We start from the raw sequence: 27,320 nt of genomic DNA on the forward strand, positions 1-27,320 counted from the left end.
TCTTGAATATTGTTTGCATGGTTTCCGATTAGTATTTGAATGTGCGAGCATTGGTGTTAGCTTGATTGTATGTAGTTGAAGTGAATGTAAATGGAATGCCGTCGAATTATGAAAAAGGGAGTTGCTAATGTTAGAATGTGTTTTGAATTGATTTTTGATATTGTTAGAATGATTGTTGGTATTGTTGTTGATGATTTGGCCGAGTTGAATTCTCGGTGTTGTTGAATTTACAAGGGAAATGCTGCCCGAATTTCTGTAGACAAGTGCTAGCTTAGGATTGAATTCCTGAGTACTTGTAGCTAACGTTTAGTATTTAATGACGTTATTGTAGATCTTGCGAAAGCCGAGACTTAAGTTGGATTATCGTAGGAAGCGGGCAAGGTATGTAAGGCTTACCCTTTCTTTCTTTTGGCATGTCCTAGAGCTAAGTAAGTCATGATACTTATCTTAGGGTAACTCTATTCTAGATTCCGTGCTTGTTAATGATTCTTAATCACTTGTTGATATAAGTATACTTAGTATAGTCGAGTTTATTGTACGATTGAATAACAAGCAAAACATAAAGAGTTCTTGTTTTTTTTAAAGAGTTCTGTAAGTAGTAATGTCCCTAACTTTCGTAGATGGTTTCGGATTGTTTTGGAAATGTTCGTAAAGGTTTATATAATGAATATCGTTCCTAACTTTCATATGCTAACTCAGATTGTTTTGGAAACGTTCATGGAGATTTCTATAATGAATAATGTTCATAACTTTCTTATACTAACTCGGATTGACTTGAAACGTGTTTATGGTTTACTAATGATTTCGAGAAAATTAGTTTTGTACTAAAGGAAACATGAAGTTAGACTTTCAAAACCACTCCGAAGGGGGTGTGAGATTTTACTATTTATACTTTCAAAACCACTCCGAAGGGGGTGCGAGATTTTACTATTTAGACTTTCAAAACCACTCCGAAGGGGGTGCGAGATTTTCAACCCTAAGCTACTTGATGATTTCATGACGTGACTAAGTGTGCTATATAATATATGGCCTCAGCTTATGCCTGAGTGTGCTATGTCCTCAGCCTATACCTGAGTGTGATATGGCCTCAGCTTATGCCTGAGAGTGCTATGGCCTCAGCTTATACCTGAGTGTGCTATGGCCTCAACTTATGTCTGAGTGTGCTATTTTCAAAACCACTCCGAAGGGGGTGCGAGGTTTTACCACTTCATTTCATTTACGATTTATGTTTACTTCCACATCATTATTATTATGACCGAAGGGGCCATCATCATCATTATTAAGCTGGAGGCGGCATGCCCGAAGGGGCCATCATCATCATTATTAAGCCGGAAGCGGCATGCCCGAAGGGGCCATCATCATCATTATTATGCCGGAAGCGGCATGCCCGAAGGGGCCATCCTCATTATCATTATGCCGGAAGCGGCATGCCCGAAGGGGCCATCATCATCATTATTATGCCGGAAACGGCATGCCCGAAGGGGCCATCGTCATTATTATTATGCCGGAAGCGGCCGTCCGAAGGGACTATTATGATACTAAATTTATATTGTGTATTATAGAATTTGCGTATGCTATATTTATATTGTGCATGCTAGAATTTGGGTAAAGGCCACAGGACTTGGTTCAGAATGTTGTTTCCGGTTACATACAGTTTGATTTCTAAACTTGTTTACTGCTGTACCACCCTTGTGCTATGATTCAGTAATGCTATACATATCCAGTACATATTTCGTACTGACCCCCTTTCTTCAGGGGCTGCGTTTCATGCCGCGCAGGGGCATACAGATGAGTAAAAGATATTGCTAGAAGATGTTTCAGCTGAATTGGTGAGCTCCATTTCCTTCCGGAGTGTTGCCGAGTCAGAGTACTTACGTTATGGTATTTCGTCTATATTAGAGACTTTGCAGGCAGTGTCCTATGGTACGTTTGTCGAGATGTCGACATAGTGATGTCAGCTGAACGATTTGTGTACGTTAAAAGAGCATGTATTTTAGATGATTTCAATTGGGTTAAAGTACTTATTTGATTGAAAGTTTTCATAATCGTTATAAAGATAATGATCTCTATTTGGAAAATGTTTCATGTTTTTAAAAGTTTTTGGAATGACAGGTTTTGATAGAGCGAATGTCTAAGGGTTCGCTCGACTCTGATGAGAGTCGGGTGCCCGTCATGCCCTATCAGGACTGGGGCATGACAAAGTGGTATCAGAGCAGGTCATCCTAGTGGTTGTCTGCAAAGTCGTGTCTAGTAGAGTCTTGTTTATCGGTGTGTTGTGCACCACATCTATAAACAGGATGCTACGAGACATTAATAGGGTGTCATTCTTTCTTTCATATCTAAGATCGTGCGATAGAGGCCCAGTCGTAGGAAATGAAGTCCCTGGTACTAAAATTTGATTTCAGCTAAAGGACGACATCGACAGAAGGAAGCGACCGATGACATTAGCAGTTACAATGTACAGTGGTAAGTAACGTTGCGGAAGAGGCATGTTGGATAAGGTAAGAATATTCAAATATGATTGAAATGTAAAGTTGGGGAATGAAAGTGAAGGTGAATACTGAGGATTGAAAAGGCTAAATTAGTAATTGTTAAGGCGAAAGACGTGTTACGAGAATGTCTCGGAATTTGTAAGACTTCGACTTGCTCTAGATCATGTAATGAAGGTCATGCGGAGAGGTGGATGCGATTATATCGGCACTAACGTAGAAAAATTCATCAGAGTTTCGAGGTTAAGCGTGCTATGGCGAGAGAAATTTTAGGATGGGTGACCCCCTGGGAAGTGTACTAAAAGTCTCATAAATGTAGATATAAGATACAAAATGAAAAATGTGGTACAGATATCACAAGGTAAACTGATACTGGTTCCACTACTGGTTAAGGCTGGAAAGTCCTAATACAACGATATTCGGGAACAGAAAGAAAGTGAGTACACGGACGGAAAGGAACTTCGAAGTGTCAGAAATGTCAAAGGAAAGGAGTATGGGTGTATAAAGCCACTAAGAGAGAGACGACGGGCAAAGCATGAAACTATTTGAGTAGAAATTCGAAGGATAGGTCTGTAAAAGGAATAGAGTGTGGTAGTATGGGACAAAAAGAAGGATAGACCCAAAAAGGTTAAGGGTGAAAATAGGAAGAACATATGGGAGTACGAAGGATACGTTAACAAGTTGGCAATAGGAAACCGATTACTCGCCAAGGGAAGGACAAGGATAATGAGTTGGCGCAGTTGATTAGAAAATCCATGACATGGAATGAGGATTCATGTGAAGACCGAGGAATCGATTATAAAGAAAATAGGGTGAATGATAAGGAATGGACATGAAGAAAAAGGACAACTATAAGAGAGACCCTCCCGAGGTATTATAACACCCCCATGAGGCCAGCTGAACATTCGAGGACGAATGTTCTAAAGGGGGGGGGGGAGGATGTCATATCCCGTATTTTTGTACATTCAGATATGTCAAGATAATTGCGAGAAGTTAAGGGCAAGGCTATATTTTGATTTTGTTTAACACACAAGTTGTTTGTGAAAATTATTGATGCGGAAATATTAAGAAAGGCTAGGGGAAAAAAGGGAAATTCACAAGATGGCTCATGGAAATATTAAGGAAATATTTGGGGTTGAAAGTTAATTATGGAAAAAAACTTGAAATTCTTGAAATAAACGGGCCAAGTGGCCATGTAATAGGGAGTGGGCCTTGGCCCACAGGGATGCCTTATATAATTAGATAAAAGATGACTAAGTCATCATATTTATCATCTTCATCAATTAAGAAGCTTGTAGAAGAAACTTGAAAAAAAAAAAAAGAGAAGACCATTCGGCAAAGGTGAGCAAAACTTTCGGTCCAAAAATCTTGATCAAAAAAATTATTTCTTCTAGCAATCCCACCAATTGGAAGGTCCTCTTTAACGTGGAGTAGTTGTTGGGGAAAGTAAACCATTCATTCTTGCAAGGAGCAACCTTAGCCAAGTAAAGAAGACAAGTGAAAAAGGTAAGGTTTAATCTTCTTTTTATATGTTATGGATGGTTGTGTATGTTGTAGTTTGTAGAAATGAATGAAATTTATGAAATATGGTGTGTTGGTGCTTGGCCGTGTATATGTGGTGGTGTGGCCGTGTGGTTATTGTGTGGTGTAGAAGAGAATGAATAAATTTTATTTAGTATTTGGGTTGTTGTTGTAATGGAATCTATGATGAAAATGAAAGTTTAATAATTCTAGTTGAAGTTTTAAGTGTTGGAGAGTTGTTTTAGAAGCTAATGTGATCTTAAAACTACTTCTTGTACTCATGGAAAATAATGTTGCTAGTAAGTGAATTGTTGGTGTAGTTCATGAATTTGAAAGAAGGAAAGCTGTTGTTATTGTTCTTGTTGAAATTGGAAGGTTTCGGGTGGAGTAGAGTATTGGTTAGATTATCTAGAATATTATGCGGATTGTTTGAAGTATTCTTGAATATTGTTTGAATGGTTTCCGATTAGTATTTGAATGTGCGAGCATTGGTGTTAGCTTGATTGTATATAGTTGAAGTGAATGTAAATGGAATGCCGTCGAATTATGAAAATGGGAGTTGCTAATGTTAGAATGTGTTTTGAATTGATTGTTAATATTGTTAGAATGACTGTTGGTATTGTTGTTGATGATTTGGCCGAGTTGAATTCTCGGTGTTGTAGAATTTACAAGGGAAATGCTGCCCCAATTTCTGTAGACAAGTGCTAGCTTAGGATTGAATTCCTGAGTACTTGTAGCTAACGTTTAGTATTTAATGACGTTATTGCAGATCTTGCGAAAGCCGAGACTTAAGTTGGATTAGCGTAGGAAGCGGGCAAGGTATGTAAGGCTTACCCTTTCTTTCTTTTGGCATGTCCTAGAGCTAAGTAAGTCATGATACCTATCTTGGGGTAACTCTTTTCTAGATTCCGAGCTTGTTAATGATTCTTAATCACTTCTTGATATAAGTATACTTAGTATAGTCGAGTTTATTGTACGATTGAATAACAAGCAAAACATAAATAGTTCTTGTTTTTTTTTAAAGAGTTCTGTAAGTAGTAATGTCCCTAACTTTCGTAGATGGTTTTGGATTGTTTTGGAAATGTTCGTAAAAGTTTATATAATGAATAACGTTCCTAACTTTCATATGCTAACTCAGATTGTTTTGGAAACGTTCATGGAGATTTCTATAATGAATAATGTTCATAACTTTCTTATACTAACTCGGATTGACTTGAAACGTGTTTATGGTTTACTAATGATTTCGAGATAATTAGTTTTGTACTAAAGGAAACATGAAGTTAGACTTTCAAAACCACTCCGAAGGGGGTGTGAGATTTTACTATTTAAACTTTCAAAACCACTCCGAAGGGGGTGCGAGATTTTACTATTTAGACTTTCAAAACCACTCCGAAGGGGGTGCGAGATTTTCAACCCTAAGCTACTTGATGATTTCATGACGTGACTAAGTGTGCTATATAATATATGGCCTCAGCTTATGCCTGAGTGTGCTATGTCCTCAGCCTATACCTGAGTGTGATATGGCCTCAGCTTATGCCTGAGAGTGCTATGGCCTCAGCTTATACCTGAGTGTGCTATGGCCTCAGCTTATGTCTGAGTGTGCTATTTTCAAAACCACTCCGAAGGGGGTGCGAGGTTTTACCACTTCATTTCATTTACGATTTATGTTTACTTCCACATCATTATTATTATGCCCGAAGGGGCCATCATCATCATTATTAAGCTGGAGGCGGCATGCCCGAAGGGGCCATCATCATCATTATTAAGCCGGAAGAGGCATGCCCGAAGGGGCCATCATCATCATTATTATGCCGGAAGCGGCATGCCCGAAGGGTCCATCCTCATTATCATTATGCCGGAAGCGGCATGCCCGAAGGGGCCATCATCATCATTATTATGCCGGAAGCGGCATGCCCGAAGGGGCCATCATCATTATTATTATTATGCCGGAAGCGGCCGTCCGAAGGGACTATTGTGATACTAAATTTATATTGTGTATTATAGAATTTGCGTATGCTATATTTATATTGTGCATGCTAGAATTTGGGTAAAGGCCACAGGACTTGGTTCAGAATGCTGTTTCCGGTTACATACAGTTTGATTTCTAGACTTGTTTACTGCTGCACCTTCCTTGTGTTATGATTCAGTAGTGCTTTACATATCCAGTACATATTTCGTACTGACCCCCTTTCTTCGGGGGCAGCATTTCATGCCGCGCAGGGGCATACAGATGAGTAAAGGATATTGCTAGAAGATGTTCCAGCTGAATTGGTGATCTCCATTTCCTTCCGGAGTGTTGCCGAGTCAGAGTACTTACGTTATGGTATTTCGTCTATATTAGAGACTTTGCAGGCAGTGTCCTGTGGTACGTTTGTCGAGATGTCGACAGAGTGATGTCAGCTGAACGATTTGTGTACGTTAAAAGAGCATGTATTTTAGATGATTTCAATTGGGTTAAAGTACTTATTTGATTGAATGTTTTCATAATCGTTATAAAGATAATGATCTCTATTTGGAAAATGATTCATGTTTTTAAAATTTTTTGGAATGACAGGTTTTGATAGAGCGAATGTCTAAGGGTTCGCTCGACTCTGATGAGAGTCTGGTGCCCGTCATGCCCTATCAGGACTGGGGCGTGACAAAGTGGTATCAGAGCAGGTCGTCCTAGTGGTTGTCTGCAAAGTCGTGTCTAGTAGAGTCTTGTTTATCGGTGTGTTGTGCACCACATCTATAAACAGGATGCTACGAGACATTAATAGGGTGTCATTCTTTCTTACATATCTAAGATCGTGCGATAGAGGCCCAGTCGTAGGAAAAGAAGTCCCTGGTACTAAACTTTGATTTCAGCTAAAGGACGACATCGACAGAAGGAAGCGACCGATGACATTAGCAGTTACAATGTACAGTGGTAAGTAACGTTGCGGAAGAGGCATGTTGGATAAGGTAAGAATATTGAGATACGATTGAAATGTAAAGTTGGGGAATGAATGTGAAGGTCAATACTTGGGATTGAAAAGGCTAAATTAGTAATTGTTAAGGAGAAAGACGTGTTACGAGAATGTATCGGAATCTGTAAGACTTCGACTTGCTCCAGATCATGTAATGAAGGTCATGCGGAGAGGTGGATGCGATTATATCGGCACTAACGCAGCAAAATTCATCAGAGTTTCGAGGTTAAGCGTGCTACGGCGAGAGAAATTTTAGGATGGGTGACCCCCCGGGAAGTGTACTAAAAGTCTCATAAATGTAGATATAAGAGACTAAATGAAAAATGTGGTACAGATATCACAAGGTAAACTGATACTGGTTCCACTACTGGTTAAGGCTGGAAAGTCCTAATACAACGATATTCGGGAACAGAAAGAAAGTGAGTACGTGGAGGGTAAGGAACTTCGAAGTGTCAGAAATGTCAAAGGAAAGGAGTATGGGTGTATAAAGCCACTAAGAGAGAGACGACGGGCAAAGCATGAAACTATTTGAGTAGAAATTCGAAGGATAGGTTTGTAAAAGGATTAGAGTGTGGTAGTATGGGACAAAGAGAAGGATAGACCCAAAAAGGTTAAGGGTGAAAATAGGAAGAACGTATGGGAGTACGAAGGATACGTTAACAAGTTGGCGATAGGAAACCGATTACTCGCCAAGGGAAAGACAAGGATAATGAGTTGGCGCAGTTGATTAGAAAATCCATGACATGGAATGAGGATTCATGTGAAGACCGAGGAGTCGATTATAAAGAAAATAGGGTGAATGATAAGGAATGGACATGAAGAAAAAGGACAACTATAAGAGAGACCCTCCCGAGGTATTATAACATCCCCATGAGGCTAGCTGAACATTCGAGGACGAATGTTCTAAAGGGGGGGGGGGAGGATGTCATATCCCGTATTTTTGTACATTCGGATATTTCAAGATAATTGCGAGAAGTTAAGGGCAAGGCTATATTTTGATCTTGTTTAACACATAAGTTGTTTGTGAAAATTATTGATGCGGAAATATTAAGAAAGTCTAGGGGCAAAAAGGGAAATTCACAAGATGGCTCATGGAAATATTAAGGAAAAATTTGGGGTTGAAAGTGAATTATGGAAAAAAAACTTGAAATTCTTGAAATAAATGGGCCAAGTGGCCATGTAATAGGGAGTGGGCCTTGGCCCACAGGGATGCCTTATATAATTAGATAAAAGATGACTAAGTCATCATATTTATCATCTTCATCAATTAAGAAGCTTGTAGAAGAAACTTGAAAAAAAAAAAAGAGCATTCGGCCAAGGTGAGCAAAAATTTCGGTCCAAAAATCTTGATCAAAAACATTATTTCTTCTAGCAATCCCACCAATTGGAAGGTCCTCTTTAACGTGCAGTAGTTGTTGGGGAAAGTAAACCATTCATTCTTGCAAGGAGCAACCTTAGCCAAGTAAAGAAGACAAGTGAAAAAGGTAAGGTTTAATCTTCTTTTTATATATTATGGATGGTTGTGTATGTTGTAGTATGTAGAAATGAATGAAATTTATGAAATATGGTGTGTTGGTGCTTGGCCGTGTATATGTGGTGTTGTGGCCGTGTGGTTATTGTGTGGTGTAGAAGAGAATGAATAAATTTTATTTAGTATTTGGGTTGTTGTTGTAATGGAATCTATGATGAAAATGAAAGTTTAATAATTCTAGTTGAAGTTTTAAGTGTTGGAGAGTTGTTTTAGAAGCTAATGTGATCTTAAAACGACTTCTTGTACTCATGGAAAATAATGTTGCTAGTAAGTGAATTGTTGGTGTAGTTCATGAATTTGAAAGAAGGAAAAGTGTTGTTATTGTTCTTGTTGAAATTGGAAGGTTTCGGGTGGAGTAGAGTATTGGTTAGATTATCTTGAATATTATGCGGATTGTTTGAAGTATTCTTGAATATTGTTTGAATGGTTTCCGATTAGTATTTGAATGTGCGAGCATTGGTGTTAGGTTGATTGTACGTAGTTGAAGTGAATGTAAATGGAAGGCCGTCGAATTATGAAAATGGGAGTTGCTAATGTTAGAATGTGTTTTGAATTGATTGTTAATATTGTTAGAATGACTGTTGGTATTGTTGTTGATGATTTGGCCGAGTTTAATTCTCGGTGTTGTTGAATTACAAGGGAAATGCTGCCCAAATATCTGTAGACAAGTGCTAGCTTAGGATTGAATTCCTGAGTACTTGTAGCTAACGTTTAGTATTTAATGATGTTATTGTAGATCTTGCGAAGGCCGAGACTTAAGTTGGATTAGCGTAGGAAGCGGGCAAGGTATGTAAGGCTTACCCTTTCTTTCTTTTGGCATGTCCTAGAGCTATGTAAGTCATGATACTTATCTTGGGGTAACTCTATTCTAGATTCCGAGCTTGTTAATGATTCTTAATCACTTCTTGATATAAGTATACTTAGTATAGTCGAGTTTATTGTACGATTGAATAACAAGCAAAACATAAAGAGTTCTTGTTTTTTTAAAGAGTTCTGTAAGTAGTAATGTCCCTAACTTTCGTAGATGGTTTCAGATTGTTTTGGAAATGTTCGTAAAGGTTTATATAATGAATAACGTTCCTAACTTTCATATGCTAACTCAGATTGTTTTGGAAACGTTCATGGAGATTTCTATAATGAATAATGTTCATAACTTTCTTATACTAACTCGGATTGACTTGAAACGTGTTTATGGTTTACTAATGATTTCGAGATAATTAGTTTTGTACTAAAGGAAACATGAAGTTAGACTTTCAAAACCACTCCGAAGGGGGTGTGAGATTTTACTATTTAGACTTTCAAAACCACTCCGAAGGGGGTGCGAGATTTTACTATTTAGACTTTCAAAACCACTCCGAAGGGGGTGCGAGATTTTCAACCCTAAGCTACTTGATGATTTCATGACGTGACTAAGTGTGCTATATAATATATGGCCTCAGCTTATGCCTGAGTGTGCTATGGCCTCAGCCTATACCTGAGTGTGATATGGCCTCAGCTTATACCAGAGAGTGCTATGGCCTCAGCTTATACCTGAGTGTGCTATGGCCTCAGCTTATGTCTGAGTGTGCTATTTTCAAAACCACTCCGAAGGGGGTGCGAGGTTTTACCACTTCATTTCATTTACGATTTATGTTTACTTCCACATCATTATTATTATGCCCGAAGGGGCCATCATCATCATTATTAAGCTGGAGGCGACATGCCCGAAGGGGCCATCATCATCATTATTAAGCCGGAAGCGGCATTCCCGAAGGGGTCATCATCATCATTATTATGCCAGAAGCGGCATGCCCGAAGGGGCCATCCTCATTATCATTATGCCGGAAGCGGCATGCCCGAAGGGGCCATCATCATTATTATTATTATTCCGGAAGCGGCCGTCCGAAGGGACTATTGTGATACTAAATTTATATTGTGTATTATAGAATTTGCGTATGCTATATTTATATTGTGCATGTTAGAATTTGGGTAAAGGCCACAGGACTTGGTTCCGAATGCTGTTTCCGGTTACATACAGTTTGATTTCTAAACTTGTTTACTGCTGCACCTTCCTTGTGCTATGATTCAGCAATGCTTTACATATCCAGTACATATTTCGTACTGACCCCCTTTCTTCGGGGGCTGCGTTTCATGCCGCGCAGGGGCATACAAATGAGTAAAGGATATTGCTAGAAGATGTTCCACCTGAATTGGTGAGCTCCTTTTCCTTCCGGAGTGTTGCCGAGTCAGAGTACTTACGTTATGGTATTTCTTCTATATTAGAGACTTTGCAGGCAGTGTCCTGTGGTACGTTTGTCGAGATGTCGACAGAGTGATGTCAGCTGAACGATTTGTGTACGTTAAAAGAGCATGTATTTTAGATGATTTCAATTGGGTTAAAGTACTTATTTGATTGAAAGTTTTCATAATCGTTATAAAGATAATGATCTCTATTTGGAAAATGTTTCATGTTTTTAAAATTTTTTGGAATGACAGGTTTTGATAGAGCGAATGTCTAAGGGTTCGCTCGACTCTGATGAGAGTCGGGTGCCCGTCATGCCCTATCAGGACTGGGGCGTGACAAAGTGGTATCAGAGCAGGTCGTCCTAGTGGTTGTCTGCAAAGTCGTGTCTAGTAGAGTCTTGTTTATCGGTGTGTTGTGCACCACATCTATAAACAGGATGCTACGAGACATTAATAGGGTGTCATTCTTTCTTTCATATCTAATATCGTGCGATAGAGGGCCAGTCGTAGGTAATGAAGTCCCTGGTACTAAACTTTGATTTCAGCTAAAGGACGACATCGACAGAAGGAAGCGACCGATGACATTATTAGTTACAATGTACAGTGGTAAGTAACGTTGCGGAAGAGGCATGTTGGATAAGGTAAGAATATTGAAATATGATTGGAATGTAAAGTTGGGGAATGAAAGTGAAGGTGAATACTGGGGATTGAAAAGGCTAAATTAGTAATTGTTAAGGCGAAAGACGTGTTACGAGTATGTCTCGGAATCTGTAAGACTTCGACTTGCTCCAGATCATGTAATGAAGGTCATGCGGAGAGGTGGATGCGATTATATCGGCACTAACACAACAAAATTCATCAGAGTTTCGAGGTTAAGCGTGCTAGGGCGAGAGAAATTTTAGGATGGGTGACCCCATGGGAAGTGTACTAAAAGTCTCATAAATGTAGATATAAGTGACAAAATGAAAAATGCGGTACAGATATCACAAGGTAAACTGATACTGGTTCCACTACTGGTTAAGGCTGGAAAGTCCTAATACAACGATATTCGGGAACAGAACGAAAGTGAGTACGTGGAGGGTAAGGAACTTCGAAGTGTCAGAAATGTCAAAGGAAAGGAGTATGGGTGTATAAAGCCACTAAGAGAGAGACGACGGGCAAAGCATGAAACTATTTGAGTAGAAATTCGAAGGATAGGTCTGTAAAAGGATTAGAGTGTGGTAGTATGGGACAAAAAGACGGATAGACCCAAAAAGGTTAAGGGTGAAAATAGGAAGAACATATGGGAGTACGAAGGATACGTTAACAAGTTGGCGATAGGAAACCGATTACTCGCCAAGGGAAGGACAAGGATAATGAGTTGGCGCAGTTGATTAGAAAATCCATGACTTGGAATGAGGATTCATGTGAAGACCGAGGAGTCGATTATAAAGAAAACAGGGTGAATGATAAGGAATGGACATGAAGAAAAAGGACAACTATAAGAGAGACCCTCCCGAGGTATTATAACACCCCCATGAGGCCAGCTGAACATTCGAGGACGAATGTTCTACAGGGGGGGGGGGGGGAGGATGTCACATCCCGTATTTTTGTACATTCGGATATTTCAAGATAATTGCGAGAAGTTAAGGGCAAGGCTATATTTTGATCTTGTTTAACACACAAGTTGTTTCTGAAAATTATTGATGCGGAAATATTAAGAAAGGCTAGGGGCAAAAAGGAAAATTCACAAGATGGCTCATGGAAATATTAAGGAAAAATTTGGGGTTGAAAGTGAATTATGGAAAAAAACATGAAATTCTGGAAATAAATGGGCCAAGTGGCCATGTAATAGGGAGTGGGCCTTGGCCCACAGGGATGCCTTATATAATTAGATAAAAGATGACTAAGTCATCATATTTATCATCTTCATCAATTAAGAAGCTTGTAGAAGAAACTTGAAAAAAAAAAAGAGCATTCGGCCAAGGTGAGCATAAATTTCGGTCCAAAAATCTTGATCAAAAAAATTATTTCTTCTAGCAATCCCACCAATTGGAAGGTCCTCTTTAACGTGGAGTATTTGTTGGGGCAAGTAAACCATTCGTTCTTACAAGGAGCAACCTTAGCCAAGTAAAGAAGACAAGTGAAAAAGGTAAGGTTTAATCTTCTTTTTATATGTTATGGATGGTTGTGTATGTTGTAGTATGTAGAAATTAATGAAATTTATGAAATATGGGGTGTTGGTACTTGGCCGTGTATATGTGGTGTTGTGGCCGTGTGGTTATTGTGTGGTGTAGAAGAGAATGAATAAATTTTATTTAGTATTTGGGTTGTTGTTGTAATGGAATCTATGATGAAAATGGAAGTTTAATAATTCTAGTTGAAGTTGTAAGTGTTGGAGTGTTGTTTTAGAAGCTAATGTGATCTTAAAACCACTTCTTGTACTCATGGAAAATAATGTTGCTAGTAAGTGAATTGTTGGTGTAGTTCATGAATTTGAAAGAAGGAAAAGTGTTGTTATTGTTCTTGTTGAAATTGGAAGGTTTCGGGTGGAGTAGAGTATTGGTTAGATTATCTTGAATATTATGCGGGTTGTTTGAAGTATTCTTGAATATTGTTTGAATGGTTTCCGATTAGTATTTGAATGTGCGAGCATTGGTGTTAGCTTGATTGTATGTAGTTGAAGTGAATGTAAATGGAATGCCGTCGAATTATGAAAATGGGAGTTGCTAATGTTAGAATTTGTATTGAATTGATTGTTAATATTGTTAGAATGACTGTTGGTATTGTTGTTGATGATTTGGCCGAGTTGAATGCTCGGTGTTGTAGAATTTACAAGGGAAATGCTGCCCAAATTTCTGTAGACAAGTGCTAGCTTAGGATTGAATTCCCGAGTCCTTGTAGCTAACGTTTAGTATTTAATGACGTTATTGTAGATCTTGCGAAAGCCGAGACTTAAGTTGGATTAGTGTAGGAAGCGGGCAAGGTATGTAAGGCTTACCCTTTCTTTCTTTTGGCATGTCCTAGAGCTAAGTAAGTCATGATACTTATCTTGGGGTAACTCTATTCTAGATTCCGAGCTTGTTAATGATTCTTAATCACTTCTTGATATAAGTATACTTAGTATAGTCGAGTTTATTGTACGATTGAATAACAAGCAAAACATAAAGAGTTCTTGTTTTTTTTAAAGAGTTCTGTAAGTAGTAATGTCCCTAACTTTCGTAGATGGTTTCGGATTGTTTTGGAAATGTTCGTAAAGGTTTATATAATGAATAATGTTCCTAACTTTCATATGCTAACTCAGATTGTTTTGGAAACGTTCATGGAGATTTCTATAATGAATAATGTTCATAACTTTTTTATACTAACTCGTATTAACTTGAAACGTGTTTATGGTTACTAATGATTTCGAGATAATTAGTTTTGTACTAAAGGAAACATGAAGTTAGACTTTCAAAACCACTCCGAAGGGGGTGTGAGATTTTACTATTTAGACTTTCAAAACCACTCCGAAGGGGGTGCGAGATTTTACTAATTAGACTTTCAAAACCACTCCGAAGGGGGTGCGAGATTTTCAACCCTAAGCTACTTGATGATTTCATGACGTGACTAAGTGTGCTATATAATATATGGCCTCAGCTTATGCCTGAGTGTGCTATGGCCTCAGCCTATACCTGAGAGTGATATGGCCTCAGCTTATGCCTGAGAGTGCCATGGCCTCAGCTTATACCTGAGTGTGATATGGCCTCAGCTTATGTCTGAGTGTGCTATTTTCAAAACCACTCCGAAGGGGGTGCGAGGTTTTACCACTTCATTTCATTTACGATTTATGTTTACTTCCACATCATTATTATTATGCCCGAAAGGGCCATCATCATCATTATTAAGCTGGAGGCGGCATGCCCGAAGGGGCCATCATCATCATTATTAAGCCGGAAGCGGCATTCTCGAAGGGGTCATCATCATCATTATTATGCCGGAAGCGGCATGCCCGAAGGGGCCATCCTCATTATCATTATGCCGGAAGCGGCATGCCCGAAGGGGCCATCATCATCATTATTATGCCGGAAGCGGCATGCCCGAAGGGGCCATCATCATTATTATTATTATGCCGGAAGCGGCCGTCCGAAGGGACTATTGTGATACTAAATTTATATTGTGTATTATAGAATTTGCGTATGCTATATTTATATTGTGCATGCTAGAATTTGTGTAAAGGCCACAGGACTTGGTTCAGAATGCTGTTTCCGGTTACATACAGTTTGATTTCTAAACTTGTTTACTGCTGCACCTTCCGGAGTGTTGCCGAGTCAGAGTACTTACGTTATGTTATTTCTTCTATATTAGAGACTTTGCAGGCAGTGTCCTGTGGTACGTTTGTCGAGATGTCGACAGAGTGATGTCAGCTGAACGATTTGTGTACGTTAAAAGAGCATGTATTTTAGATGATTTCAATTGGGTTAAAGTACTTATTTGATTGAAAGTTTTCATAATCGTTATAAAGATAATGATCTCTCTTTGGAAAATGTTTCATGTTTTTAAAATTTTTTGGAATGACAGGTTTTGATAGAGCGAATGTCTAAGGGTTCGCTCGACATTGATGAGAGTCGGGTGCCCGTCATGCCCTATCAGGACTGGGGCGTGACAAAGTGGTATCAGAGCAGGTCGTCCTAGTGGTTGTCTGCAAAGTCGTGTCTAGTAGAGTCTTGTTTATCGGTGTGTTGTGCACCACATCTATAAACAGGATGCTACGAGACATTAATAGGGTGTCATTCTTTCTTTCATATCTAAGATCGTGCGATAGAGGCCCAGTCGTAGGTAATGAAGTCCCTGGTACTAAACTTTGATTTCAGCTAAAGGACGACATCGACAGAAGGAAGCGACGAATGACATTAGCAGTTACAATGTACAATGGTAAGTAACGTTGCGGAAGAGGCATGTTGGATAAGGTAAGAATATTGAAATATGATTGAAATGTAAAGTTGGGGAATGAAAGTGAAGGTGAATACTGGGGATTGAAAAGGCTAAATTAGTAATTGTTAAGGCGAAAGACGTGTTACGAGAATGTCTCGGAATCTGTAAGACTTCGACTTGCTCCAGATCATGTAATGAAGGTCATGCGGAGAGGTGGATGCGATTATATCGGCACTAATGCAGCAAAATTCATCAGAGTTTCGAGGTTAAGCGTGCTAGGGCGAGAGAAATTTTAGGATGGGTGACCCCCTGGGAAGTGTACTAAAAGTCTCATAAATGTAGATATAAGAGACAAAATGAAAAATGTGGTACAGATATCACAAGGTAAACTGATACTGGTTCCACTACTGGTTAAGGCTGGAAAGTCCTAATACAACGATATTCGAGAACAGAACGAAAGTGAGTACATGGAGGGTAAGGAACTTCGAAGTGTCAGAAATGTCAAAGGAAAGGAGTATGGGTGTATAAAGCCACTAAGAGAGAGACGACGGGAAAAGCATGAAACTATTTGAGTAGAAATTCGAAGGATAGGTCTGTAAAAAAGGATTAGAGTGTGGTAGTATGGGACAAAAAGAAGGATAGACCCAAAAAGGTTAAGGGTGAAAATAGGAAGAACATATGGGAGTACGAAGGATACGTTAACAAGTTGGCGATAGGAAACCGATTACTCGCCAAGGGAAGGACAAGGATAATGAGTTGGCGCAGTTGATTAGAAAATCCATGACATGGAATGAGGATTCATGTGAAGACCGAGGAGTCGATTATAAAGAAAACAGGGTGAATGATAAGGAATGGACATGAAGAAAAAGGACAACTATAAGAGAGACCCTCCCGAGGTATTATAACACCCCCATGAGGCCAGCTGAACATTCGAGGACGAATGTTCTAAAGGGGGGGGGGGGGAGGATGTCATATCCCGTATTTTTTTACATTCGGATATTTCAAGATAATTGCGAGAAGTTAAGGGCAAGGCTATATTTTGATCTTGTTTAACACACAAGTTGTTTGTGAAAATTATTGATGCGGAAATATTAAGAAAGGCTAGGGGCAAAACGGGAAATTCACAAGATGGCTCATGGAAATATTAAGGAAAAATTTGGGGTAGAAAGTGAATTATGGAAAAAAACTTGAAATTCTGGAAATAAATGGGCCAAGTGGCCATGTAATAGGGAGTGGGCCTTGGCCCACAGGGATGCCTTATATAATTAGATAAAAGATGACTAAGTCATCATATTTATCATCTTCATCAATTAAGAAGCTTGTAGAAGAAACTTGAAAAAAAAAAAAAGAGCATTCGGCCAAGGTGAGCATAAAGTTCGGGCCAAAAATCTTGATCAAAAAAATTATTTCTTCTAGCAATCCCACCAATTGGAAGGTCCTCTTTAACGTGGAGTATTTGTTGGGGCAAGTAAACCATTCGTTCTTACAAGGAGCAACCTTAGCCAAGTAAAGAAGACAAGTGAAAAAGGTAAGGTTTAATCTTCTTTTTATATGTTATGGATGGTTGTGTATGTTGTAGTATGTACAAATGAATGAAATTTATGAAATATGGGGTGTTGGTACTTGGCCGTGTATATGTGGTGTTGTGGCCGTGTGGTTATTGTGTGGTGTAGAAGAGAATGAATAAATTTTATTTAGTATTTGGGTTGTTGTTGTAATGGAATCTATGATGAAAATGGAAGTTTAATAATTCTAGTTGAAGTTGTAAGTGTTGGAGAGTTGTTTTAGAAGCTAATGTGATCTTAAAACCACTTCTTGTACTCATGGAAAATAATGTTGCTAGTAAGTGAATTGTTGGTGTAGTTCATGAATTTGAAAGAAGGAAACGTGTTGTTATTGTTCTTGTTGAAATTGGAAGGTTTCGGGTGGAGTAGAGTATTGGTTAGATTATCTTAAATATTATGCGGGTTGTTTGAAGTATTCTTGAATATTGTTTGAATGGTTTCCGATTAGTATTTGAATGTGCGAGCATTGGTGTTAGCTTGATTGTATGTAGTTGAAGTGAATGTAAATGGAATGCCGTCGAATTATGAAAATGGGAGTTGCTAATGTTAGAATTTGTATTGAATTGATTGTTAATATTGTTAGAATGACTGTTGGTATTGTTGTTGATGATTTGGCCGAGTTGAATTCTCGGTGTTGTAGAATTTACAAGGGAAATGCTGCCCAAATTTCTGTAGACAAGTGCTAGCTTAGGATTGAATTCCTGAGTACTTGTAGCTAACGTTTAGTATTTAATGACGTTATTGTAGATCTTGCGAAAGCCGAGACTTAAGTTGGATTAGTGTAGGAAGCGGGCAAGGTATGTAAGGCTTACCCTTTCTTTCTTTTGGCATGTCCTAGAGCTAAGTAAGTCATGATACTTATCTTGGGGTAACTCTATTCTAGATTCCGAGCTTGTTAATGATTCTTAATCACTTCTTGATATAAGTATACTTAGTATAGTCGAGTTTATTGTACGATTGAATAACAAGCAAAACATAAAGAGTTCTTGTTTTTTTTAAAGAGTTCTGTAAGTAGTAATGTCCCTAACTTTCGTAGATGGTTTCGGATTGTTTTGGAAATGTTCGTAAAGGTTTATATAATGAATAATGTTCCTAACTTTCATATGCTAACTCAGATTGTTTTGGAAACGTTCATGGAGATTTCTATAATGAATAATGTTCATAACTTTCTTATACTAACTCGGATTGACTTGAAACGTGTTTATGGTTACTAATGATTTCGAGATAATTAGTTTTGTACTAAAGGAAACATGAAGTTAGACTTTCAAAACCACTCCGAAGGGGGTGTGAGATTTTACTATTTAGACTTTCAAAACAACTCCGAAGGGGGTGCGAGATTTTACTATTTAGACTTTCAAAACCACTCCGAAGGGGGTGCGAGATTTTCAACCCTAAGCTACTTGATGATTTCATGACGTGACTAAGTGTGCTATATAATATATGGCCTCAGCTTATGCCTGAGTGTGCTATGTCCTCAGCCTATACCTGAGTGTGATATGGCCTCAGCTTATGCCTGAGAGTGCTATGGCCTCAGCTTATACCTGAGTGTGCTATGGCCTCAGCTTATGTCTGAGTGTGCTATTTTCAAAACCACTCCGAAGGGGGTGCGAGGTTTTACCACTTCATTTCATTTACGATTTATGTTTACTTCCACATCATTATTATTATGCCCGAAGGGGCCATCATCATCATTATTAAGCTGGAGGCGGCATGCCCGAAGGGGCCATCATCATCATTATTAAGCCGGAAGCGGCATGCCCGAAGGGGCCATCATCATCATTATTATGCCGGAAGCGGCATGCCCGAAGGGGCCATCCTCATTATCATTATGCCGGAAGCGGCAGTCCCGAAGGGGCCATCATCATCATTATTATGCCGGAAGCGGCATGCCCGAAGGGGCCATCATCATTATTATTATTAAGCCGGAGGCGGCCGTCCGAAGGGACTATTGTGATACTAAATTTATATTGTGTATTATAGAATTTGCGTATGCTATATTTATATTGTGCATGTTAGAATTTGGGTAAAGGCCACAGGACTTGGTTCCGAATGCTGTTTCCGGTTACATACAGTTTGATTTCTAAACTTGTTTACTGCTGCACCTTCCTTGTGCTATGATTCAGCAATGCTTTACATATCCAGTACATATTTCGTACTGACCCCCTTTCTTCGGGGGCTGCGTTTCATGCCGCGCAGGGGCATACAAATGAGTAAAGGATATTGCTAGAAGATGTTCCACCTGAATTGGTGAGCTCCATTTCCTTCCGGAGTGTTGCCGAGTCAGAGTACTTACGTTATGGTATTTCTTCTATATTAGAGACTTTGCAGGCAGTGTCCTGTGGTACGTTTGTCGAGATGTCGACAGAGTGATGTCACCTGAACGATTTGTGTACGTTAAAAGAGCATGTATTTTAGATGATTTCAATTGGGTTAAAGTACTTATTTGATTGAAAGTTTTCATAATCGTTATAAAGATAATGATCTCTATTTGGAAAATGTTTCATGTTTTTAAAATTTTTTGGAATGACAGGTTTTGATAGAGCGAATGTCTAAGGGTTCGCTCGACTCTGATGAGAGTCGGGTGCCCGTCATGCCCTATCAGGACTGGGGCGTGACAAAGTGGTATCAGAGCAGGTCGTCCTAGTGGTTGTCTGCAAAGTCGTGTCTAGTAGAGTCTTGTTTATCGGTGTGTTGTGCACCACATCTATAAACAGGATGCTACGAGACATTAATAGGGTGTCATTCTTTCTTTCATATCTAATATCGTGCGATAGAGGCCCAGTCGTAGGTAATGAAGTCCCTGGTACTAAACTTTGATTTCAGCTAAAGAACGACATCGACAGAAGGAAGCGACCGATGACATTAGTAGTTACAATGTACAGTGGTAAGTAACGTTGCGGAAGAGGCATGTTGGATAAGGTAAGAATATTGAAATATGATTGAAATGTAAAGTTGGGGAATGAAAGTGAAGGTGAATACTGGGGATTGAAAAGGCTAAATTAGTAATTGTTAAGGCGAAAGACGTGTTACGAGAATGTCTCGGAATCTGTAAGACTTCGACTTGCTCCAGATCATGTAATGAAGGTCATGCGGAGAGGTGGATGCGATTATATCGGCACTAACGCAGCAAAATTCATCAGAGTTTCGAGGTTAAGCGTGCTAGGGCGAGAGAAATTTTAGGATGGGTGACCCCCTGGGAAGTATACTAAAAGTCTCATAAATGTAGATATAAGAGACAAAATGAAAAATGCGGTACAGATATCACAAGGTAAACTGATACTGGTTCCACTACTGGTTAAGGCTGGAAAGTCCTAATACAACGATATTCGGGAACAGAACGAAAGTGAGTACGTGGAGGGTAAGGAACTTCGAAGTGTCAGAAATGTCAAAGGAAAGGAGTATGGGTGTATAAAGCCACTAAGAGAGAGACGACGGGCAAAGCATGAAACTATTTGAGTAGAAATTCGAAGGATAGGTCTGTAAAAGGATTAGAGTGTGGTAGTATGGGAAAAAAAGACGGATAGACCCAAAAAGGTTAAGGGTGAAAATAGGAAGAACATATGGGAGTACGAAGGATACGTTAACAAGTTGGCGATAGGAAACCGATTACTCGCCAAGGGAAGGACAAGGATAATGAGTTGGCGCAGTTGATTAGAAAATCCATGACTTGGAATGAGGATTCATGTGAAGACCGAGGAGTCGATTATACAGAAAACAGGGTGAATGATAAGGAATGGACATGAAGAAAAAGGACAACTATAAGAGAGACCCTCCCGAGGTATTATAACACCCCCATGAGGCCAGCTGAACATTCGAGGACGAATGTTCTAAAGGGGGGGGGGGGGGGGGGAGGATGTCATATCCCGTATTTTTGTACATTCGGATATTTCAAGATAATTGCGAGAAGTTAAGGGCAAGGCTATATTTTGATCTTGTTTAACACACAAGTTGTTTGTGAAAATTATTGATGCGGAAATATTAAGAAAGGCTAGGGGAAAAAAGGGAAATTCACAAGATGGCTCATGGAAATATTAAGGAAAAATTTGGGGTTGAAAGTGAATTATGGAAAAAAACTTGAAATTCTGGAAATAAATGGGCCAAGTGGCCATGTAATAGGGAGTGGGCCTTGGCCCACAGGGATGCCTTATATAATTAGATAAAAGATGACTAAGTCATCATATTTATCATCTTCATCAATTAAGAAGCTTGTAGAAGAAACTTGAAAAAAAAAAAGAGCATTCGGCCAAGGTGAGCATAAATTTCGGTCCAAAAATCTTGATCAAAAAAATTATTTCTTCTAGCAATCCCACCAATTGGAAGGTCCTCTTTAACGTGGAGTATTTGTTGGGGCAAGTAAACCATTCGTTCTTACAAGGAGCAACCTTAGCCAAGTAAAGAAGACAAGTGAAAAAGGTAAGGTTTAATCTTCTTTTTATATGTTATGGATGGTTGTGTATGTTGTAGTATGTAGAAATTAATGAAATTTATGAAATATGGGGTGTTGGTACTTGGCCGTGTATATGTGGTGTTGTGGCCGTGTGGTTATTGTGTGGTGTAGAAGAGAATGAATAAATTTTATTTAGTATTTGGGTTGTTGTTGTAATGGAATCTATGATGAAAATGGAAGTTTAATAATTCTAGTTGAAGTTGTAAGTGTTGGAGAGTTGTTTTAGAAGCTAATGTGATCTTAAAACCACTTCTTGTACTCATGCAAAATAATGTTGCTAGTAAGTGAATTGTTGGTGTAGTTCATGAATTTGAAAGAAGGAAACGTGTTGTTATTGTTCTTGTTGAAATTGGAAGGTTTCGGGTGGAGTAGAGTATTGGTTAGATTATCTTGAATATTATGCGGGTTGTTTGAAGTATTCTTGAATATTGTTTGAATGGTTTCCGATTAGTATTTGAATGTGCGAGCATTGGTGTTAGCTTGATTGTATGTAGTTGAAGTGAATGTAAATGGAATGCCGTCGAATTATGAAAATGGGAGTTGCTAATGTTAGAATTTGTATTGAATTGATTGTTAATATTGTTAGAATGACTGTTGGTATTGTTGTTGATGATTTGGCCGAGTTGAATTCTCGGTGTTGTAGAATTTACAAGGGAAATGCTGCCCAAATTTCTGTAGACAAGTGCTAGCTTAGGATTGAATTCCTGAGTACTTGTAGCTAACGTTTAGTATTTAATGACGTTATTGTAGATCTTGCGAAAGCCGAGACTTAAGTTGGATTAGTGTAGGAAGCGGGCAAGGTATGTAAGGCTTACCCTTTCTTTCTTTTGGCATGTCCTAGAGCTAAGTAAGTCATGATACTTATCTTGGGGTAACTCTATTCTAGATTCCGAGCTTGTTAATGATTCTTAATCACTTCTTGATATAAGTATACTTAGTATAGTCGAGTTTATTGTACGATTGAATAACAAGCAAAACATAAAGAGTTCTTGTTTTTTTTAAAGAGTTCTGTAAGTAGTAATGTCCCTAACTTTCGTAGATGGTTTCGGATTGTTTTGGAAATGTTCGTAAAGGTTTATATAATGAATAATGTTCCTAACTTTCATATGCTAACTCAGATTGTTTTGGAAACGTTCATGGAGATTTCTATAATGAATAATGTTCATAACTTTCTTATACTAACTCGGATTGACTTGAAACGTGTTTATGGTTACTAATGATTTCGAGATAATTAGTTTTGTACTAAAGGAAACATGAAGTTAGACTTTCAAAACCACTCCGAAGGGGGTGTGAGATTTTACTATTTAGACTTTCAAAACAACTCCGAAGGGGGTGCGAGATTTTACTATTTAGACTTTCAAAACCACTCCGAAGGGGGTGCGAGATTTTCAACCCTAAGCTACTTGATGATTTCATGACGTGACTAAGTGTGCTATATAACATATGGCCTCAGCTTATGCCTGAGTGTGCTATGGCCTCAGCCTATACCTGAGTGTGATATGGCCTCAGCTTATGCCTGAGAGTGCTATGGCCTCAGCTTATACCTGAGTGTGCTATGGCCTCAGCTTATGTCTGAGTGTGCTATTTTCAAAACCACTCCGAAGGGGGTGCGAGGTTTTACCACTTCATTTCATTTACGATTTATGTTTACTTCCACATCATTATTATTATGCCCGAAGGGGCCATCATCATCATTATTAAGCTGGAGGCGGCATGCCCGAAGGGGCCATCATCATCATTATTAAGCCGGAAGCGGCATGCCCGAAGGGGCCATCATCATCATTATTATGCCGGAAGCGGCATGCCCGAAGGGGCCATCCTCATTATCATTATGCCGGAAGCGGCATGCCCGAAATGGCCATCATCATCATTATTATGCCGGAAGCGGCATGCCCGAAGGGGCCATCATCATTATTATTATTATGCCGGAAGCGGCCGTCCGAAGGGACTATTGTGATACTAAATTTATATTGTGTATTATAGAATTTGCGTATGCTATATTTATATTGTGCATGCTAGAATTTGGGTAAAGGCCACAGGACTTGGTTCAGAATGCTGTTTCCGGTTACATACAGTTTGATTTCTAAACTTGTTTACTGCTGCACCTTCATTGTGCTATGATTCAGTAGTGCTTTACATATCCAGTACATATTTCGTACTGACCCCCTTTCTTCGGGGGCTGCATTTCATGCCGCGCAGGGGCATACAGATGAGTAAAGTATATTGCTAGAAGATGTTCCAGCTGAATTGGTGATCTCCATTTCCTTCCGGAGTGTTGCCGAGTCAGAGTACTTACGTTATGGTATTTCGTCTATATTATAGACTTTGCAGGCAGTGTCCTGTGGTACGTTTGTCGAGATGTCGACAGAGTGATGTCAGCTGAACGATTTGTGTACGTTAAAAGAGCATGTATTTTAGATGATTTCAATTGGGTTAAAGTACTTATTTGATTGAATGTTTTCATAATCGTTATAAAGATAATGATCTCTATTTGGAAAATGTTTCATGTTTTTAAAAGTTTTTGGAATGACAGGTTTTGATAGAGCGAATGTCTAAGGGTTCGCTCGACTCTGATGAGAGTCGGGTGCCCGTCATGCCCTATCAGGACTGGGGTGTGACAAAGTGGTATCAGAGCAGGTCGTCCTAGTGGTTGTCTGCAAAGTCGTGTCTAGTAGAGTCTTGTTTATCGGTGTGTTGTGCACCACATCTATAAACGGGATGCTACGAGACATTAATAGGGTGTCATTCTTTCTTTCATATCTAAGATCGTGCGATAGAGGCCCAGTCGTAGGAAAAGAAGTCCCTGGTACTAAACTTTGATTTCAGCTAAAGGGCGACATCGACAGAAGGAAGCGACCGATGACATTAGCAGTTACAATGTAGTGGTAAGTAACGTTGCGGAAGAGGCATGTTGGATTAGGTAAGAATATTGAAATATGATTTAAATGTAAAGTTGGGGAATGAAAGTGAAGGTCAATACTTGGGATTGAAAAGGCTAAATTAGTAATTGTTAAGGAGAAAGACGTGTTACGAGAATGTATCGGAATCTGTAAGACTTCGACTTGCTCCAGATCATGTAATGAAGGTCATGCGGAGAGGTGGATGCGATTATATCGGCACTAACGCAGCAAAATTCATCAGAGTTTCGAGGTTCAGCGTGCTAGGGCGAGAGAAATTTTAGGATGGGTGACCCCCTGGGAAGTGTACTAAAAGTCTCATAAATGTAGATATAAGAGACAAAATGAAAAATGTTGTACAGATATCACAAGGTAAACTGATACTGGTTCCACTACTGGTTAAGGCTGGAAAGTCCTAATACAACGATATTCGGGAACAGAAAGAAAGTGAGTACGTGGAGGGTAAGGAACTTCGAAGTGTCAGAAATGTCAAAGGAAACGAGTATGGGTGTATAAAGCCACTAAGAGAGAGACGACGGGCAAAGCATGAAACTATTTGAGTAGAAATTCGAAGGATAGGTCTGTAAAAGGATTAGAGTGTGGTAGTATGGGACAAAAAGAAGGATAGACCCAAAAAGGTTAAGGGTAAAAATAGGAAGAACATATGGGAGTACGAAGGATACGTTAAAAAGTTGGCGATAGGAAACCGATTACTCGCCAAGGGAAGGACAAGGATAATGAGTTGGCGCAGTTGATTAGAAAATCCATGACATGGAATGAGGATTCATGTGAATACCGAGGAGTCGATTATAAAGAAAATAGGGTGAATGATAAGGAATGGACATGAAGAAAAAGGGCAACTATAAGAGAGACCCTCCCGAGGTATTATAACACCCCCATGAGGCCAGCTGAACATTCGAGGATGAATTTTCTAAAGGGGGGGGGGGAGGATGACATATCCCGTATTTTTGTACATTCGGATATTTCAAGATAATTGCGAGAAGTTAAGGGCAAGGCTATATTTTTATCTTGTTTAACACACATGTTGTTTGTGAAAATTATTGATGCGGAAATATTAAGAAAGGCTAGGGGCAAAAAGGGAAATTCACATGATGGCTCATGGAAATATTAAGGAAAAATTTGGGGTTGAAAGTGAATTATGGAAAAAAACTTGAAATTCTTGAAATAAATGGGCCAAGTGGCCATGTAATAGGGAGAGGGCCTTGGCCCACAGGGATGCCTTATATAATTAGATAAAAGATGACTAAGTCATCATATTTATCATCTTCATCAATTAAGAAGCTTGTAGAAGAAACTTGAAAAAAAAAAAAAAGAGCATTCGGCCAAGGTGAGCAAAAATTTCGGTCCAAAAATCTTGATCAAAAAAATTATTTCTTCTAGCAATCCCACCAATTGGAAGGTCCTCTTTAACGTGGAGTAGTTGTTGGGGCAAGTAAACCATTCATTCTTGCAAGGAGCAACCTTAGCCAAGTAAAGAAGACAAGTGAAAAAGGTAAGGTTTAATCTTCTTTTTATATGTTATGGATGGTTGTGTATGTTGTAGTATATAGAAATGAATGAAATTTATGAAATATGGTGTGTTGGTGCTTGGCCGTGTATATGTGGTGTTGTGGCCGTGTGGTTATTGTGTGGTGTAGAAGAGAATGAATAAATTTTATTTAGTATTTGGGTTGTTGTTGTAATGGAATCTATGATGAAAATGAAAGTTTAATAATTCAAGTTGAAGTTTTAAGTGTTGGAGAGTTGTTTTAGAAGCTAATGTGATCTTAAAACTACTTCTTGTACTCATGGAAAATAATGTTGCTAGTAAGTGAATTGTTGGTGTAGTTCATGAATTTGAAAGAAGGAAAAGTGTTGTTATTGTTCTTGTTGAAATTGGAAGGTTTCGGGTGGAGTTGAGTATTGGTTAGATTATCTTGAATATTATGCGGATTGTTTGAAGTATTCTTGAATATTGTTTGAATGGTTTCCGATTAGTATTTGAATGTGCGAGCATTGGTGTTAGCTTGATTGTATGTAGTTGAAGTGAATGTAAATGGAATGCCGTCGAATTATGAAAATGGGAGTTGCTAATGTTAGAATGTGTTTTGAATTGATTGTTAATATTGTTAGAATGACTATTGGTATTGTTGTTGATGATTTGGCCGAGTTTAATTCTCGGTTATGTTGAATTACAAGGGAAATGCTGCCAAAATTTCTGTAGACAAGTGCTAGCTTAGGATTGAATTCCTGAGTAATTGTAGCTAACGTTTAGTATTTAATGATGTTATTGTAGATCTTGCGAAAGCCGAGACTTAAGTTGGATTAGCGTAGGAAGCGGGCAAGGTATGTAAGGCTTACCCTTTCTTTCTTTTGGCATGTGCTAGAGCTATGTAAGTCATGATACTTATCTTGGGGTAACTCTATTCTAGATTCCGAGCTTGTTAATGATTCTTAATCACTTCTTGATATAAGTATACTTAGTATAGTCGAGTTTATTGTACGATTGAATAACAAGCAAAACATAAAGAGTTCTTGTTTTTTTTAAAGAGTTCTGTAAGTAGTAATGTCCCTAACTTTCGTAGATGGTTTCGGATTGTTTTGGAAATGTTCGTAAAGGTTTATATAATGAATAACGTTCCTAACTTTCATATGCTAACTCAGATTGTTTTGGAAACGTTCATGGAGATTTCTATAATGAATAATGTTCATAACTTTCTTATACTAACTCGGATTGACTTGAAACGTGTTTATGGTTTACTAATGATTTCGAGATAATTAGTTTTGTACTAAAGGAAACATGAAG

This window comes from Lycium barbarum, chromosome 2 (genome assembly GCF_019175385.1).
Source record: "Lycium barbarum isolate Lr01 chromosome 2, ASM1917538v2, whole genome shotgun sequence".
Classification (NCBI taxonomy): Eukaryota; Viridiplantae; Streptophyta; class Magnoliopsida; order Solanales; family Solanaceae; genus Lycium; species Lycium barbarum.